The sequence below is a fragment of the Carassius gibelio genome, chromosome B15 (assembly GCF_023724105.1).
Source record: "Carassius gibelio isolate Cgi1373 ecotype wild population from Czech Republic chromosome B15, carGib1.2-hapl.c, whole genome shotgun sequence".
Taxonomy (NCBI): Eukaryota; Metazoa; Chordata; class Actinopteri; order Cypriniformes; family Cyprinidae; genus Carassius; species Carassius gibelio.
The window spans coordinates 17296906-17310370 of record NC_068410.1 but is presented as its reverse complement, the minus strand read 5'-3'; the positions used below and the strand labels follow the sequence as shown (position 1 = coordinate 17310370).

General features: G+C 41.8%; 8 non-coding genes across 8 annotated transcripts; all 8 read left to right on the top strand.

The window, feature by feature from the left end:
- Positions 1-127: 127 nt before the first annotated feature.
- Positions 128-217, top strand: trnar-ucu (transfer RNA arginine (anticodon UCU)). Its single transcript is given in 2 exon segments — positions 128-164; positions 182-217. It is a non-coding gene; the product is annotated as a tRNA-Arg (tRNA).
- Positions 218-332: 115 nt separating this feature from the next.
- trnat-agu (transfer RNA threonine (anticodon AGU)) lies at positions 333-413 on the top strand. Its single transcript has one exon. It is a non-coding gene; the product is annotated as a tRNA-Thr (tRNA).
- A 486-nt stretch (positions 414-899) lies between these two features.
- Positions 900-973, top strand: trnat-ugu (transfer RNA threonine (anticodon UGU)). Its single transcript has one exon. It is a non-coding gene; the product is annotated as a tRNA-Thr (tRNA).
- A 506-nt stretch (positions 974-1479) lies between these two features.
- On the top strand, positions 1480-1553 carry trnat-ugu (transfer RNA threonine (anticodon UGU)). Its single transcript has one exon. It is a non-coding gene; the product is annotated as a tRNA-Thr (tRNA).
- A 178-nt stretch (positions 1554-1731) lies between these two features.
- Positions 1732-1821, top strand: trnar-ucu (transfer RNA arginine (anticodon UCU)). Its single transcript is given in 2 exon segments — positions 1732-1768; positions 1786-1821. It is a non-coding gene; the product is annotated as a tRNA-Arg (tRNA).
- A 114-nt stretch (positions 1822-1935) lies between these two features.
- trnat-agu (transfer RNA threonine (anticodon AGU)) lies at positions 1936-2009 on the top strand. Its single transcript has one exon. It is a non-coding gene; the product is annotated as a tRNA-Thr (tRNA).
- A 486-nt stretch (positions 2010-2495) lies between these two features.
- Positions 2496-2569, top strand: trnat-cgu (transfer RNA threonine (anticodon CGU)). Its single transcript has one exon. It is a non-coding gene; the product is annotated as a tRNA-Thr (tRNA).
- Positions 2570-3159: 590 nt separating this feature from the next.
- trnat-ugu (transfer RNA threonine (anticodon UGU)) lies at positions 3160-3233 on the top strand. The gene has a single exon. It is a non-coding gene; the product is annotated as a tRNA-Thr (tRNA).
- The last annotated feature ends 10232 nt before the right edge of the window (positions 3234-13465 follow it).

The following is a 13465-nucleotide window of genomic DNA, read 5'->3' as shown; positions in this document are numbered from 1 at the left end:
AGATACTCCGCTTTTCCAACCACATACCAATTGCAGAGAGGCCCACATATCTTGTCCTTCCCGCTCCCCAAATACCTGAACTCAATTCAACGCACTGGAACAGCCAGGAAAAAAAAACTGCACACGTGGCTCTGTGGCGCAATGGATAGCGCATTGGACTTCTAGACTGCTAGATGAGGCCATTCAAAGGTTGTGGGTTCGAGTCCCACCAGAGTCGTTGCTTTTGGCTTTCTGTTAATGGCGCTTGGCCAACAAACACATATGGTCTCTGGCCTGCCTCTCCGGACTTATAAAACTCTAAATCTCACTTTCTTGGCAGGTACATGCAAGTTGGCGCCGTGGCTTAGTTGGTTAAAGCGCCTGTCTAGTAAACAGGAGATCCTGGGTTCGAATCCCAGCCGAATCCGGTGCCTTTGCTGGTGATCAAGTGACGCCTTGGGCTGTGAGGTTTTGCTCTCCGTAAAAAAGGGGGTGCAGAGGAGTGCCAGAGCAGCATGCAATTTAATTTGTGAACCACCCCTCAGATGCTGCCGAACAATACTGGCCAGAGTCATCTCAGCGATGCAGCATGGCTCAGCTGGTCAAAGAGCTTGCCTTGCAAACATGTGATCCTTGGTTTAGGACTGCTGCAAGCCTGGAAGGAGCTGCTGCACGTGGCGCAGAGTGTAGCGCATTGGGCTATTAGTCTCCGGTGTGAGGCCATTTAAAGTTTGTGGGTTTGAGTCAAAACAGATTGGTGACTTCTTGCCTTTCGTTTATCATTAAATTGCATGCTTATGCCCTCTGGCAACAGAAAGTTGTGAAAAATCTCATAAGCTGACCAGCACGTGGACCTTTGTCCTCACCGCTGGATGTTTTGATCAACTTACTCACCCTCCCAGAGCTGTAGGGCTCTGCTTGGCGCCGTGGCTTAGTTGGTTAAAGCGTCTGTCTTGTAAACAGAAGATCCTGGGTTCAAATCCCAGCGGTGCCTTTAGCGTCCCCTGTGTGCCTCAAGCATGTGCTTTTCTGAGATCGGACTGCAAACAGGGATAGCAAAGGCAGCAGGCGATTGCATTTCCAAACCAGATCCTGATAATGCTGAAGCTCTTTTGAACAGGTCAACACTTGCTGACAGGCTCTGTGGTACAATAGATAGCAAACTGGACTTCTAGACGGCCAGATGAGGCCATTGCTGTGCAGAGCCTGGCCGTTGGCCTCTTATCTGGATGCTTTAATCCTCTAAGTGCCCCTCCCTGAGAGAGTGTGTTCAGGTTGGCGCCGTGGTTTAGTTGCTTAAAGCTTGTGTAGTAAATAGGACATACTGAATTCAAATCCCAGCACTGTCTTTGCTGTTAATCAAACACCACCTTGGGTTGTATGGTTTTGCTTTGCGCAATCATGCGGTAAAGAGGAGCGTCAGAGCAACATGCAATTTCATTTGCCAACCACCCCTCAGCTGCTGCCGAACAATTCTGACCCAAGTCAACGATGCAGCAGGGCGCCGTGGCTTAGCTGGTCAAAGCGCTTGTCTTGTAAACAGGCGATCCTGGGTTCGATTCCCAGCGGTGCCTTTTAACAGGTGGCTCTGCTATGTGGGTTCTTTCTGGGAAAGGAAGCCCTTACAGATACTCCGCTTTTCCAACCACATACCAATTGCAGAGACACCCACATATCTTGTCCTTCCCGCTCCCAAAATGCCTGAACTCAATTCAACGCACTGGCACAGCCAGGAAAAAAAGCTCCTCACATGGCTCTGTGGCGCAATGGATAGCGCATTGGACTTCTAGACTGCCAGATGAGGCCATTCAAAGGTTGTGGGTTCGAGTCCCACCAGAGTCGTTGCTTTTGGCTTTCTGTTAATGGCGCTTGACCAACAAACACATACGCTCTCTGGCCACCCCTCCAGACTTATAAAACTCGAAATCTCACTTTCTTGGCAGCTACGTGCAAGTTGGCGCCGTGGCTTAGTTGGTTAAAGCGCCTGTCTAGTAAACAGGAGATCCTGGGTTCGAATCCTAGCGGTGCCTATGCTGGTGATCAAGTGACGCCTTGGGCTGTGAGGTTTTGCTCTCCGTAAAAAAGGGGGTGCAGAGGAGTGCCAGAGCAGCATGCAATTTAATTTGCGAACCACCCCTCAGATGCTGCCGAACAATGCTGGCCAGAGTCATCTCAGCGATGCAGCATGGCTCAGCTGGTCAAAGAGCTTGCCTTGCAAACAGGTGATCCTTGGTTTAGGACTGCTGCAAGCCTGGAAGGAGCTACTACCCGTGGGGCAGAGTGTAGCGCATTGGGCTTTTAGTCTCCGGTGTGAGGACATATAATATTTGTGGGTTCGAGTCAAAACAGATTGGTGACTTCTTGCCTTTTGTTTATCATTAAATTGCACGCTTATTCCCTCTGGCAACAGAAAGTTGTGAAAAATCTCATAAGCTGACCAGCACGTGGACCTTTGTCCTCACCGCTGGATGTTTTGATCAACTAGGTCACCCTCCCAGAGCTGTAGGGCTAGGCTTGGCGCCGTGGCTTAGTTGGTTAAAGCGTCTGTCTCGTAAACAGGAGATTCTGGGTTCAAATCCCAGCGGTGCCTTTAGCGTCCCCTGTGTGCCTCAAGCGCGTGCTTTTCTGAGATCGGACTGCAAACAGGGATAGCAAAGGCAGCAGGCGATTGCATTTCCAAACCAGATCCTGATAATGCTGACGATCTTTTGCACAAGTCAACACTTGCTGACAGGCTCTGTGGTACAATAGATAGCAAATTGGACTTCTAGACTGCCAGATGAGGCCATTCAAAGGTTAATTAATGGCACTTGGCCAACAAACCCAGAGGCTAGCTGGCCACCCCCGAATCAGTTGTCAAAAACACTCTTTTAGGCTGTGCAGAGCCTGGCCGTTGGCCTCTTATCTGGATGCTTTAATCCTCTAAGTGCCCCTCCCTGAGAGAGTGTGTGCAGGTTGGCGCCGTGGCTTAGTTGCTTAAAGCTTGTGTAGTAAATAGGACATACTGAATTCAAATCCCAGCACTGTCTTTGCTGTTAATCAAACACCACCTTGGGTTGTATGGTTTTGCTTTGCGCAATCATGCGGTAAAGAGGAGCGTCAGAGCAACATGCGATTTCATTTGCCAACCACCCCTCAGCTGCTGCCGAACAATTCTGACCCAAGTCAACGATGCAGCAGGGCGCCGTGGCTTAGTTGGTCAAAGCGCTTGTCTTGTAAACAGGCGATCCTGGGTTCGATTCCCAGCGGTGCCTTTTAACAGGTGGCTCTGCTATGTGGGTTCTTTCTGGGAAAGGAAGCCCTTACAGATACTCCGCTTTTCCAACCACATACCAATTGCAGAGACACCCACATATCTTGTCCTTCCCGCTCCCAAAATGCCTGAACTCAATTCAACGCACTGGCACAGCCAGGAAAAAAAGCTCCTCACATGGCTCTGTGGCGCAATGGATGGCGCATTGGAATTCTAGACGGTCAGATGAGGCCATTCAAAGGTTGTGGGTTCGATTCTCACCAGAGTCATTCCTTTCGGCATTCTGCTAATGGCGCTTGGCAACAAACACGATAGCCTGCCAGCCCTACTTAGTTTTAATCCTCTAAGTCTCACTTCCTTACAAGGTATGTGAAAGTTGGTGCCGTGGCTTAGTTGGTTAAAGCGCCTGTCTAATAAACAAGAGATCCTGGGTTCAAATCACAGCAGTGCCTAAGCTGGTTATCAAGTGCCAACTTGGGCTGTGTGATTTTGCTATCCACTAATTGGGGGTGCAGAAGAGTGCCTGATCAGCATGCGATTTAATTTTTTAGTTTTTAGGTCCTATAATTAACACCTCTGTTTTTTCTGAATTTATCAGTAAGAAATTACTCGTCATCCAATTTTTTATATCGACTATGCATTCCATTAGTTTTTCAAATTGGTGTGTTTCACCAGGCCGCGAAGAAATATAGAGCTGAGTATCATTAGCATAACAGTGAAAGCTAACACCATGTTTCCTGATGATATCTCCCAAGGGTAACATATAAAGCGTGAAGAGTAGCGGCCCTAGTACTGAGCCTTGAGGTACTCCATACTGCACTTGTGATCAATATGATACATCTTCATTCACTGCTACGAACTGATGGCGGTCATATAAGTAAGATTTAAACCATGCTAATGCACTTCCACTGATGCCAACAAAGTGTTCAAGTCTATGCAAAAGAATGCTGTGGTCAATGGTGTCAAACGCAGCACTAAGATCCAATAAAACTAATAGAGAGATACACCCACGATCAGATGATAAGAGCAGATCATTTGTAACTCTAAGGAGAGCAGTCTCAATACAATGATATGGTCTAAATCCTGACTGGAAATCCTCACATATACCATTTTTCTCTAAGAAGGAATATAATTGTGAGGATACCACCTTTTCTAGTATCTTGGACAGAAAAGGGAGATTCGAGATTGGTCTATAATTAACTAGTTCTTTGGGGTCAAGTTGTGTTTTTTTGATGAGAGGCTTAATAACAGCCAGTTTGAAGGTTTTGGGGACATATACTAATGACAATGAGGAATTAATAATAGTCAAAAGAGGACCTATGACTTCTGGAAGCACCTCTTTTAGGAACTTCGATGGTATAGGGTCTAACATACATGTTGTTGGTTTAGATGATTTAACAAGTTTATACAATTCTTCCTCTCCTATGGTAGAGAATGAGTGGAACTGTTCCTCAGGGGCTCTATAGTGCACTGTCTGATGCGATACTGTAGCTGACGGCTAAATGGTTGCAATTTTATCTCTAATATTATCGATTTTAGAAGTAGTTCATAAAGTCATTACTGCTGCGGTGTTGGGAAATGTCAACACTTGTTGAGGCTTTATTTTTCGTTAATTTAGCCACTGTATTGAATAAATACCTGGGGTTATGTTTGTTTTCTTCTAAAATCTAGCAGTTTTTAATGCTTTTCTGTAGGATATGTTACTTTCCCGCCAAACAATACGAAATACCTCTAGTTTTGTTTTCCTCCAGCTGCGCTCCATTTTTCGTGCTGCTCTCTTTAGGGTGCGAGTATGCTCATTATACCATGGTGTCAAACTATTTTCCTTATCTTCCTTAAGCGTAAAGGAGCAACTGTATTTAAAGTGCTAGAAAAGAGAGAGTCCATAGTTTCTGTTAAATCATCAAGTCGTTCTGAGGTTTTGGATATGCTAAGGAATTTGGATATATCAGGAAGATAACTTAAAAAGCAGTCTTTTGTGGTAGAAGTGATGGTTCTTTGATACTTGTAACAAGAAGTAGAGTTTACAATTTTGGCTATATGAAGTTTGCACAGAACTAAATAAGGATCTGAGATATCATCACTTGGCTGCATAATTTCAACACTATCAACATCAATTCCATGTGACAGTATTAAATCTAGAGTATGATTTCGACAATGAGTAAGTCCTGAAACATGTTGTCTAACACCAATAGAGTTCATAATGTCTATAAATGCTGATCCCAATGCATCTTTTTCATTATCGACATGGATATTCAAATCACCAACTATTAAAACTTTATCTGCAGCCAGAACTAACTCGGCTGTAAAATCACCAAACTCTTTAATAAAGTCTGTATGGTGCCCTGGTGGCCTGTATACAGTAGCCAGTACAAACATAACAGGGGATTTATCATTAACATTTGTTTCTCTGGATAATGTTATATGTAGCACCATTACTTCAAACGAGTTATACTTGAAGCCTGCCCTCGGAGAAATCCTGAAAACGTTGTTATAAATTGAAGCAACACCTCCACCTTTGCCTTTTAGACGTGGCTCGCCGCTCGTGTTTATAACAGTAATCTTGGGGGGGTGGACTCATTTAAAATAATGTAATCATCAGGTTTTAGCCAGGTTTCTGTCAAACAGAGCACATCTAGATTATGATCAGTTATCATATTATTTACAAAAAGTGTTTTCGTAGAAAGGGATCTGATATTCAATAAGCCAAGCTTTATCATTTGTTTATCCATATTGCATTTGTTTTTTATTTGTTGAACCTCAATTAAATTATTAATCTTAACTTGGTTTGGACGTTTTTTGTATTTTCTAGTTCGGGGAACAGACACAGTCTCTATAGTGTGATATCTAGGTGAAAGAGTCTCTATGTGCTGAGAATTAGCTGACCTCTGTGATGGGAGGCAGCTAGCAGACGGTCGGTTTAGCCAGTCTGTCTGCTTCCTGACCTGGGCCCCAGTGAGTCAAGTATGAACTCTAAGACTATTTGCCATATTTCTAGAGAGAAGAGCAGCTGCACCCCGGGAGGGATGAAGACCATCTCTTTTAAACAGGTCAGGTCTGCCCCAAAAGCTCGTCCAATTGTCTATAAAAACCTATGTTATGCTGTGGGCACCACTTAACACATTCAGCCATTGAGTGATGACAATCTGCTATGCATCTCATCACCACGGTAAGCAGGGAGGGGACCAGAGCATATTACAGTGTCTGACATCGTGCTTGCAAGTTCACACACCTCTTTAATGTTATTTATAGTGATCTCCGACTGGCGAAGTCGAACATCATTAGCGCCGGCATGAATAATTGGCTTGTGGGTTTAACATACCCGTGTAGAGTGGGCCCTCACCCCCAGGGGGCACGGCTCGCCTTGGGAATGGTAAGCCAAGGCGATGGCATCCACTATCCAGTGGGCCAACCTCTGCTTAGAGACAGCCTTCCCCTTCTGCTGACCTCCAAAGCAGACCAGGAACTGCTCAGAGCTTCTAAAGCTCTGGGTGCGGTCCACGTATATGCAATGCGCTCTTACGAGACACAGCAACGCCAAGGCTGGGTCTGCCTCCTCCAGGGGCAGCGTTTGCAGGTTCACCACCTGGTCTCGGAAGGGAGTGGTGGGAACCTTGGGCACGTATCCAGGCCGGGGTCTCAGGACAACGTGAGAGTAGGCCTGCCCGAACACAAGGCACTCTTCACTTACCGAAAATGCTTGGAGGTCCCCGACCCTCTTAATGGAAGTGAGCGTGATCATTTTGGGAATCCGCGGCACAAGCATTAGGCGCTAGACTTCTTTGCATGAGGGAAGAACACAGTGTTCAAAATGCTGTCTACCTATAAACTGCAGTAGTCATTCTCACGATAGAAGTGGCATAAAGCTTAACCCCTTTACGTGCAAACATCGCAGACGGCCCCAGTTTATTATTGTTTCACTTTCACAGCACATTAAACATCACTCTCTTACTTGATCTGGAAAAACTGTGCATCAATTGAAAGTTTAAAGACTCTAGCTTCGATATTTGACCAATATTTTGATAAAATATTGTTGCAGTGACAGTTATTTAGTAATTTATGTCAGGAGTGCAAAATAATAAATCCGTATTATGCCCCATTTTGAACAGAAATTCACCACTCATTAATATTCAGTCAAGTCTGCAGCGGTTTATTTGTGTTCACATAGACTCACTGAACAGCATCAATAAGGATTTATAGACCATAGATGCATATCCGCGGAGATATGTGGATATATTTACTGATGTTTACTTCATATTTCTTCAGACAGAATCATCATTCCTATTCATTTTCCACTGATTTACGCGATCTGATGATAAATAGCCTCTCCCAGTGCCGTCTCTGTGTGTTTGCTTACGTGTACTCGAGCTGTGACCCAGACATACTCTGATTGGACCTTTGGCTTGTCAATCTGACAGTCCCAAAACCGGACAGCGTCAGATCGTGTCACATGGTTCGTGAACAGTTCCTGGTTCATATCTGCTCACAACAACACTGAAACACCTCTGTATACACGAAATATCCGAATAATAAACCTGCGATTATGATAGAAAAGCTTGGTATGAGATTTTCTTGAGATCTGGGGCATTTTATAAAATATAAAAAAAAAAATGTACATCGGAAATGCTAACTTGTGCAGCTATGAAAAAGGCTACAAATAGCATATTTTTACAATAGTAAACGACCAAATTCCACCCGTGATCGCAAAAGGAAGTTATTATAAACACTCGATTGGGGTTCAAAGTGAGTTTTGAGTAAAAGTGTACTAATAATTTCATAAATTGTCTGATGTAGCTTGATGCTAACGTTAGCTCCAATGCTACTAATAGCAGGTGCATTTCTTCTTCATAATGCATTTCTTTCACAATAATTCACGTAAGGTCGTAAGAAAATGTTTTGTTGTATTTTTATAGTAAGACTTTTGATAAATAAGGACTAAATGCATACAGAGACTGAAGTGAGATCGCTGCTTTGTTGCTTTGTTAACATTGAAAAACCACAACAAAGGCTGATAAAAGTGGAATAAAAACAAAAGAATAATGATAAAAGAATAATGCGGATAATGTGTCGTACCTGGCGGAGGTGTGAAAGACTCGTTTGGTGAGAACAATAGAATAATGAATCGGGCAGTTTTCAAAACACACATATAAAATACACAGCAGTGTTTACATGTGAGATCTTACAGGGATGACAAGGGCCATAAATCAATCTGATTAGCCTTCTCTAAAAAACACACATGACATGGCCTTAGAAAATATTTCATAAAATTCACAGGTTTACAGATTAGATTATGAAATTTCTAATGAAGTTTTGAAAGACTTGTGGCTTTAGCTACACTCTATTTCTAAACTCATATCTTACATCAACACATTTTTAAATACATTAAATACATTTTAAATACTTTTAAATTTAATATTTTTATTTTTGTTTTTATGTTTGAGCTTATATATCTCTATTATCATAACAGTCTGAGTGATTCTGATTCCTGAACAGTAAACTTTGAAGTGTCAGCTTTGTGAACATATGTTGATTATGTATCTAGTCAGAAAGAATCATGAGCAGAAACCTTTTTATTTTGGGTATGTCATTTCTGTCTCCATGCCAAAAAAGGGGGTGGCTAGAAAGGGGTTAAGAATGGAATATAATTTTATCGTTTTCCAGCGTGGAAAAATAATACTACAAGCCATGTTTCAGAGGTGACAAAAAGGCGACGAATGGCATGGATAGTAGCGGTAAGTTGGCCAAGCTTACCTTCAATAACATTCCACCACACATCATGGTGTTCAAAGCATTTTCACAAACCAAAGAAGAAGAAGAAGAAGAAGGAGAAGAAGAAGAAGCATTTTCACAAAGGTAAGTTACAATAACTCTCTGTAAATGTTAACTGTTAACTAGCATGACATGGCTAGAAAATGAGCTTAAGTTACCAGTGTATTAAAGCGTAACGCTAATCAGTTTTAAATGTTGTACATCTAGGCTACATTGCAATTCATTTGGTGACTGTGTTTGCAGTCAAACCTGCCCATGAAATGTTGGAGTGTGATCCTGCTTTGATTACAGGAATAAATTAGTTTAAAATATATTAAAATAGTAAAGTCATTTTAAACTCTGTTAACCTGCACTAGAACGCCCTCGTCCTCAAAGCCACATCACTCGCACGTGTCAGTGATTATGAATAGATTAAATGAAACAGGACAAATTTAATCTTGACAAACTATGTATCATTATAAAGATCTAAGCCTCAAGCATCGACGACAGATCGCTGTTTTTCAATGGAAAGCTTATAAAGACTGTATTTGCTACATTTGTGTAAGCAGTACACATAAAAAAATAAGCAATGAAAACGCTGTACATACCAGATCGTCGTAATAACGAGTAATAAACACATCCACAGCCAGGGACGGACTGGGACTGAAAAACGGCCCTGGACTTTGACTAGGCCTGGCCCAAAGCAATCGGCGCGCGTAAACTGGACAACAACAACAATAACGCCTGGCATGAGTGTCACAAGACTTTAATTGTGGCTCATGATACTATACCATCCAAATGATAGCAATAGCACTGATGTTGACTAGATGTTGAGCTGGAGTGGGTGTCTTTCTCTGCTCTTGGTCTAAGCTCAACCTGAATAAACAAACGATGGAATGGATAAAAAAAAAAATAATAATTCCATGCCGTCTTGAAATGAATTTATTACTTAATAATCTTAATTTATGCAGTAATTAATCTTACTGCACAGATAATAATACCACATCTAAATGAAAATACACCATTACAAATGTAACTTCTGTATTCAAAATTGGAAACCAGCTATATGAAAAGGTTTGTAAGCATTAACTGTAATGTTACCAACATTTTTAAAATTAAAAGCACAACATTTTTTAATATTAGCTACTGCATGTGTCATTATACAGCTAAAATGTTGAAGTTTAGCCGTTTTAACTACTGTAATCATTAAAAACATAGCAACCTGAATATCACTTCCTAACATCATCCCTAGCAAGTACCTCTCTTTCTCCTCTCATGTTCCATACTTGGATCTGGATCTGCCTGTGGAACCCGCTCATCTTTCTGTCCCTCATCATCATCACTGGAGGCATGTTGTTGCATAGTTGTCTGGCTCACTTCTTCACTGCTGCTAATATTTAACTGCGAGGTGCTGCTGCTGGAAAATATTGCTATATATTTCAGTTTGTTTGGGACATTTAGCGGCATCAGTTTTTTACCCGCGACCGCGTTTTGCATATTATTTGTTTGTTTGATTCTATTCTTCTATCTAATGTTAACGTCTTTGCTGTTTGTTTCTTCCTACTCTTCCACTTCTTACTTGGCGGCCACGGCCAGTGCAGCTGACATCAGAGTTAAAGGTGCATTGCTGCCACCTACAGTACTGGAGTGTTAAACATTATTGGGCAAAAAACAAAAAAAACAGGTGATAACTGCATGCTTGGCGGGTGGTGGGCATAGTTAGGAAGGTAAGGGTCCACAGAACGACATCTCATGAAGCATGTTTAGTCCAACAAAGCAATAATGTTGTAATATGGATCATAATTCCTTTGTTTACATTTCATTTCTTCAGCGACAGAATTGTTTGCGTCTGTTATGGAATAACTCACGGTTGGAAACTGCGTCTTGGTGGTAAAAACACGGCATGGTTTTGCAGCGTACAGTGTCACAAACAGAATGAGGCGATCCACCGGAAAACAAGGGGCAAGGAACTCGACCGGAAGTTGAAGTCGGGTGGGGGCTGCCATCTTTTAGCAGAACTTCACTTGCGTTAGCATTCCCATTGACTCCCATTCATTTTGGCGTCACTTTGACAGCGAATAACTTTACATCTGAGGCGTTTAAAGACTCTGTTTGTCCATTATTTATTTCTAAAGATACACGAAAATGTATAAAGGGCTCCATTACCTTCTATGTTACATTATGGCCCCGTATAAACAGTTTTTGTAAAAAATAGGCTAACGATTGCGTCATAACCACTCGGCTCTCTGTCGCATTACCGTACAGACAGGAGGAGAAGCTCGCAGGCAATTAACTTAATATGGCGTAGTGGCGTTACATTTTAAAATACTATACAAAATAATTAATCAGAAAACTTACTCCTGCTCACTCACGACAAAGAACTCCCCGCTCAAGCTCGCCGTCTCTGCAAGATTAACGATGGCAGTTTGCACGCACAGCCAATTAGAAGATTTACATCTGTCAGACAGGTTGCTGACGTCGTCAAGCTTAGTTTGAGTCTGCGCGTCAGAAACGGAAGTGCTAAAAAAAACGCTAAAACTGGGCTTCATTTGTCTCAATTGAGTTCCAATGGGGTCGCTGTGTCCATTTCTTTTACTGTCTATGCCGGAAAAACGAATGAATGAAAAATAGGCGGTAGATAGTTTATTTGAATTTGGCGCTTTCTCCTGTGGGCTTGTGACGCGCTCTGACGCACCTGTCAGCTGGTGGAGGCGGAACTTACAGCGATCGTCTTTTTCTTTGTTTTTTGTTTTTTATTTCTTTTTAATTTTCGACAGTTTTTATATATGTGAGAGTGTGTTTTATGTTGAATGTGAATGTATCTGCATGATTACCATCTGTTTGAGTGCAAATCAGCCCAAATCAGCTCGCTATTACTGAATGATCACGGCTATCAAAGTGAACGCGTCTATATGAATAGAGAGAGAGTGGATTATTTATTGGCACATTTGTGTTATTACCATCTGTATAAGTGGCCATCAGCACATTAGCACTTATTTGCATCGTAATTCATTGTAAAATATGCATCTCAAGCAATCTCAGGATGTTCTATATTGGCAAACAAAGTTAAATATTTTTTTTATTTGTCTTATTATTCTTATTTTTCTTACTCAAATTATTCTTATTGTATTTTTCTAGTGCTCAAATAAATCATTTATATGATGTCTAAGTTTCTGTCTTGTGTTTTATAATTGAAAAAAAAAAACTATGCAGTGGTATGTTTACTGACTAAATAGTTTGTAGAAGCCTTCAATACTATTGGGAAATATATTTTCTTATATTTGGGGGGTGGGGGGGTGTAGACATAGTCTCATAAAAATATTTGCAGGAGTCTCATTTTTCATTATATTTTATTCAGATTTGATATAGAAACTCATGAGACATGTGGCTTTCAACCCATTACTTTTCTAGATTGCTCCAGGACTCATTTCATGTATTTTTATATCAAATAAAAAACTATTTAAGAGTGGTAAAAAAAAATTCAAGGCACTTCAGTGTCTATAACTTTTAATATTTTTGAGCATTATCAAATCTGGTTGATAAAAAGTGAAGCCCAAAGGGTCTTCTTTCTAAAGACACCACAATTATGTTTGTAACACACTGAAGTAGGAAACTCTTACAATTATAAGTTAGTTAGAGCACTTTCAGCTGTGAGTCCCATAATGGCGGGTGCTGGCTAACAGGTTAAATAGTAGTAACAACCAACTTAATTTCAGTTTCTTTACATATTTAACATGTAAATACATTTAGATGAATACAATTACATTTATAAAGAATCGAAAATGTATGAGGTAGGTTGTGGGTGATAAGTCACAGACACATGACTCTTCTCTGGCTGGTGCGCTGCTGAGTCCCACGCAGTCTAAATGAACGGTAGTGTATGTTGTATAGGACAGTTCTGATTATCGCAAGCAAACATGTCATCAAGCTCTTCAGGCTGTCTGCAAAAGCACCACAGCACAGCCTTTTCACATGCCCTTCTTTTGGGCTGGAGGGTGTTACCTTGACCCGTCGCTCTGCTCGTAAGGATCGAGTCCTTTGATTCTCTTTATTTTCTCGTCATATCTCATCTTTGCATTAGGATTTAGTTTTAGGCGGTATGCTCCGACAATGTTTTCTTTAGCCCGCTGCATTTTGTAGGATTATATTATTTTCATGCCAGAACACTAGCCTGCTATGCCAGACAATGTTAACTGGCCAAACATACCCATAATTCTTTGCGTTCTGATGATTTTGCCGTCCAGTTGGTCCCATGTGTTAGCGATCTCTATACTGGGGCAACTGTGGTCAAATGGTTAGAGACTAGTTACCTGACTGTTGCCTTTTTTGAGTCTCAGTGCTGGCAGGAGTTGTGGGTTGGAGTGAATGAACAGTGCTGTCTTCCACCCTCAGTACCCATGGCTGAAGTGCCCTTGAGCAAAGCACTGAACCCCTGGATATATAGCCCACTGCTCTGGGTGTGTGCTCTGGGTTACCATACATGGC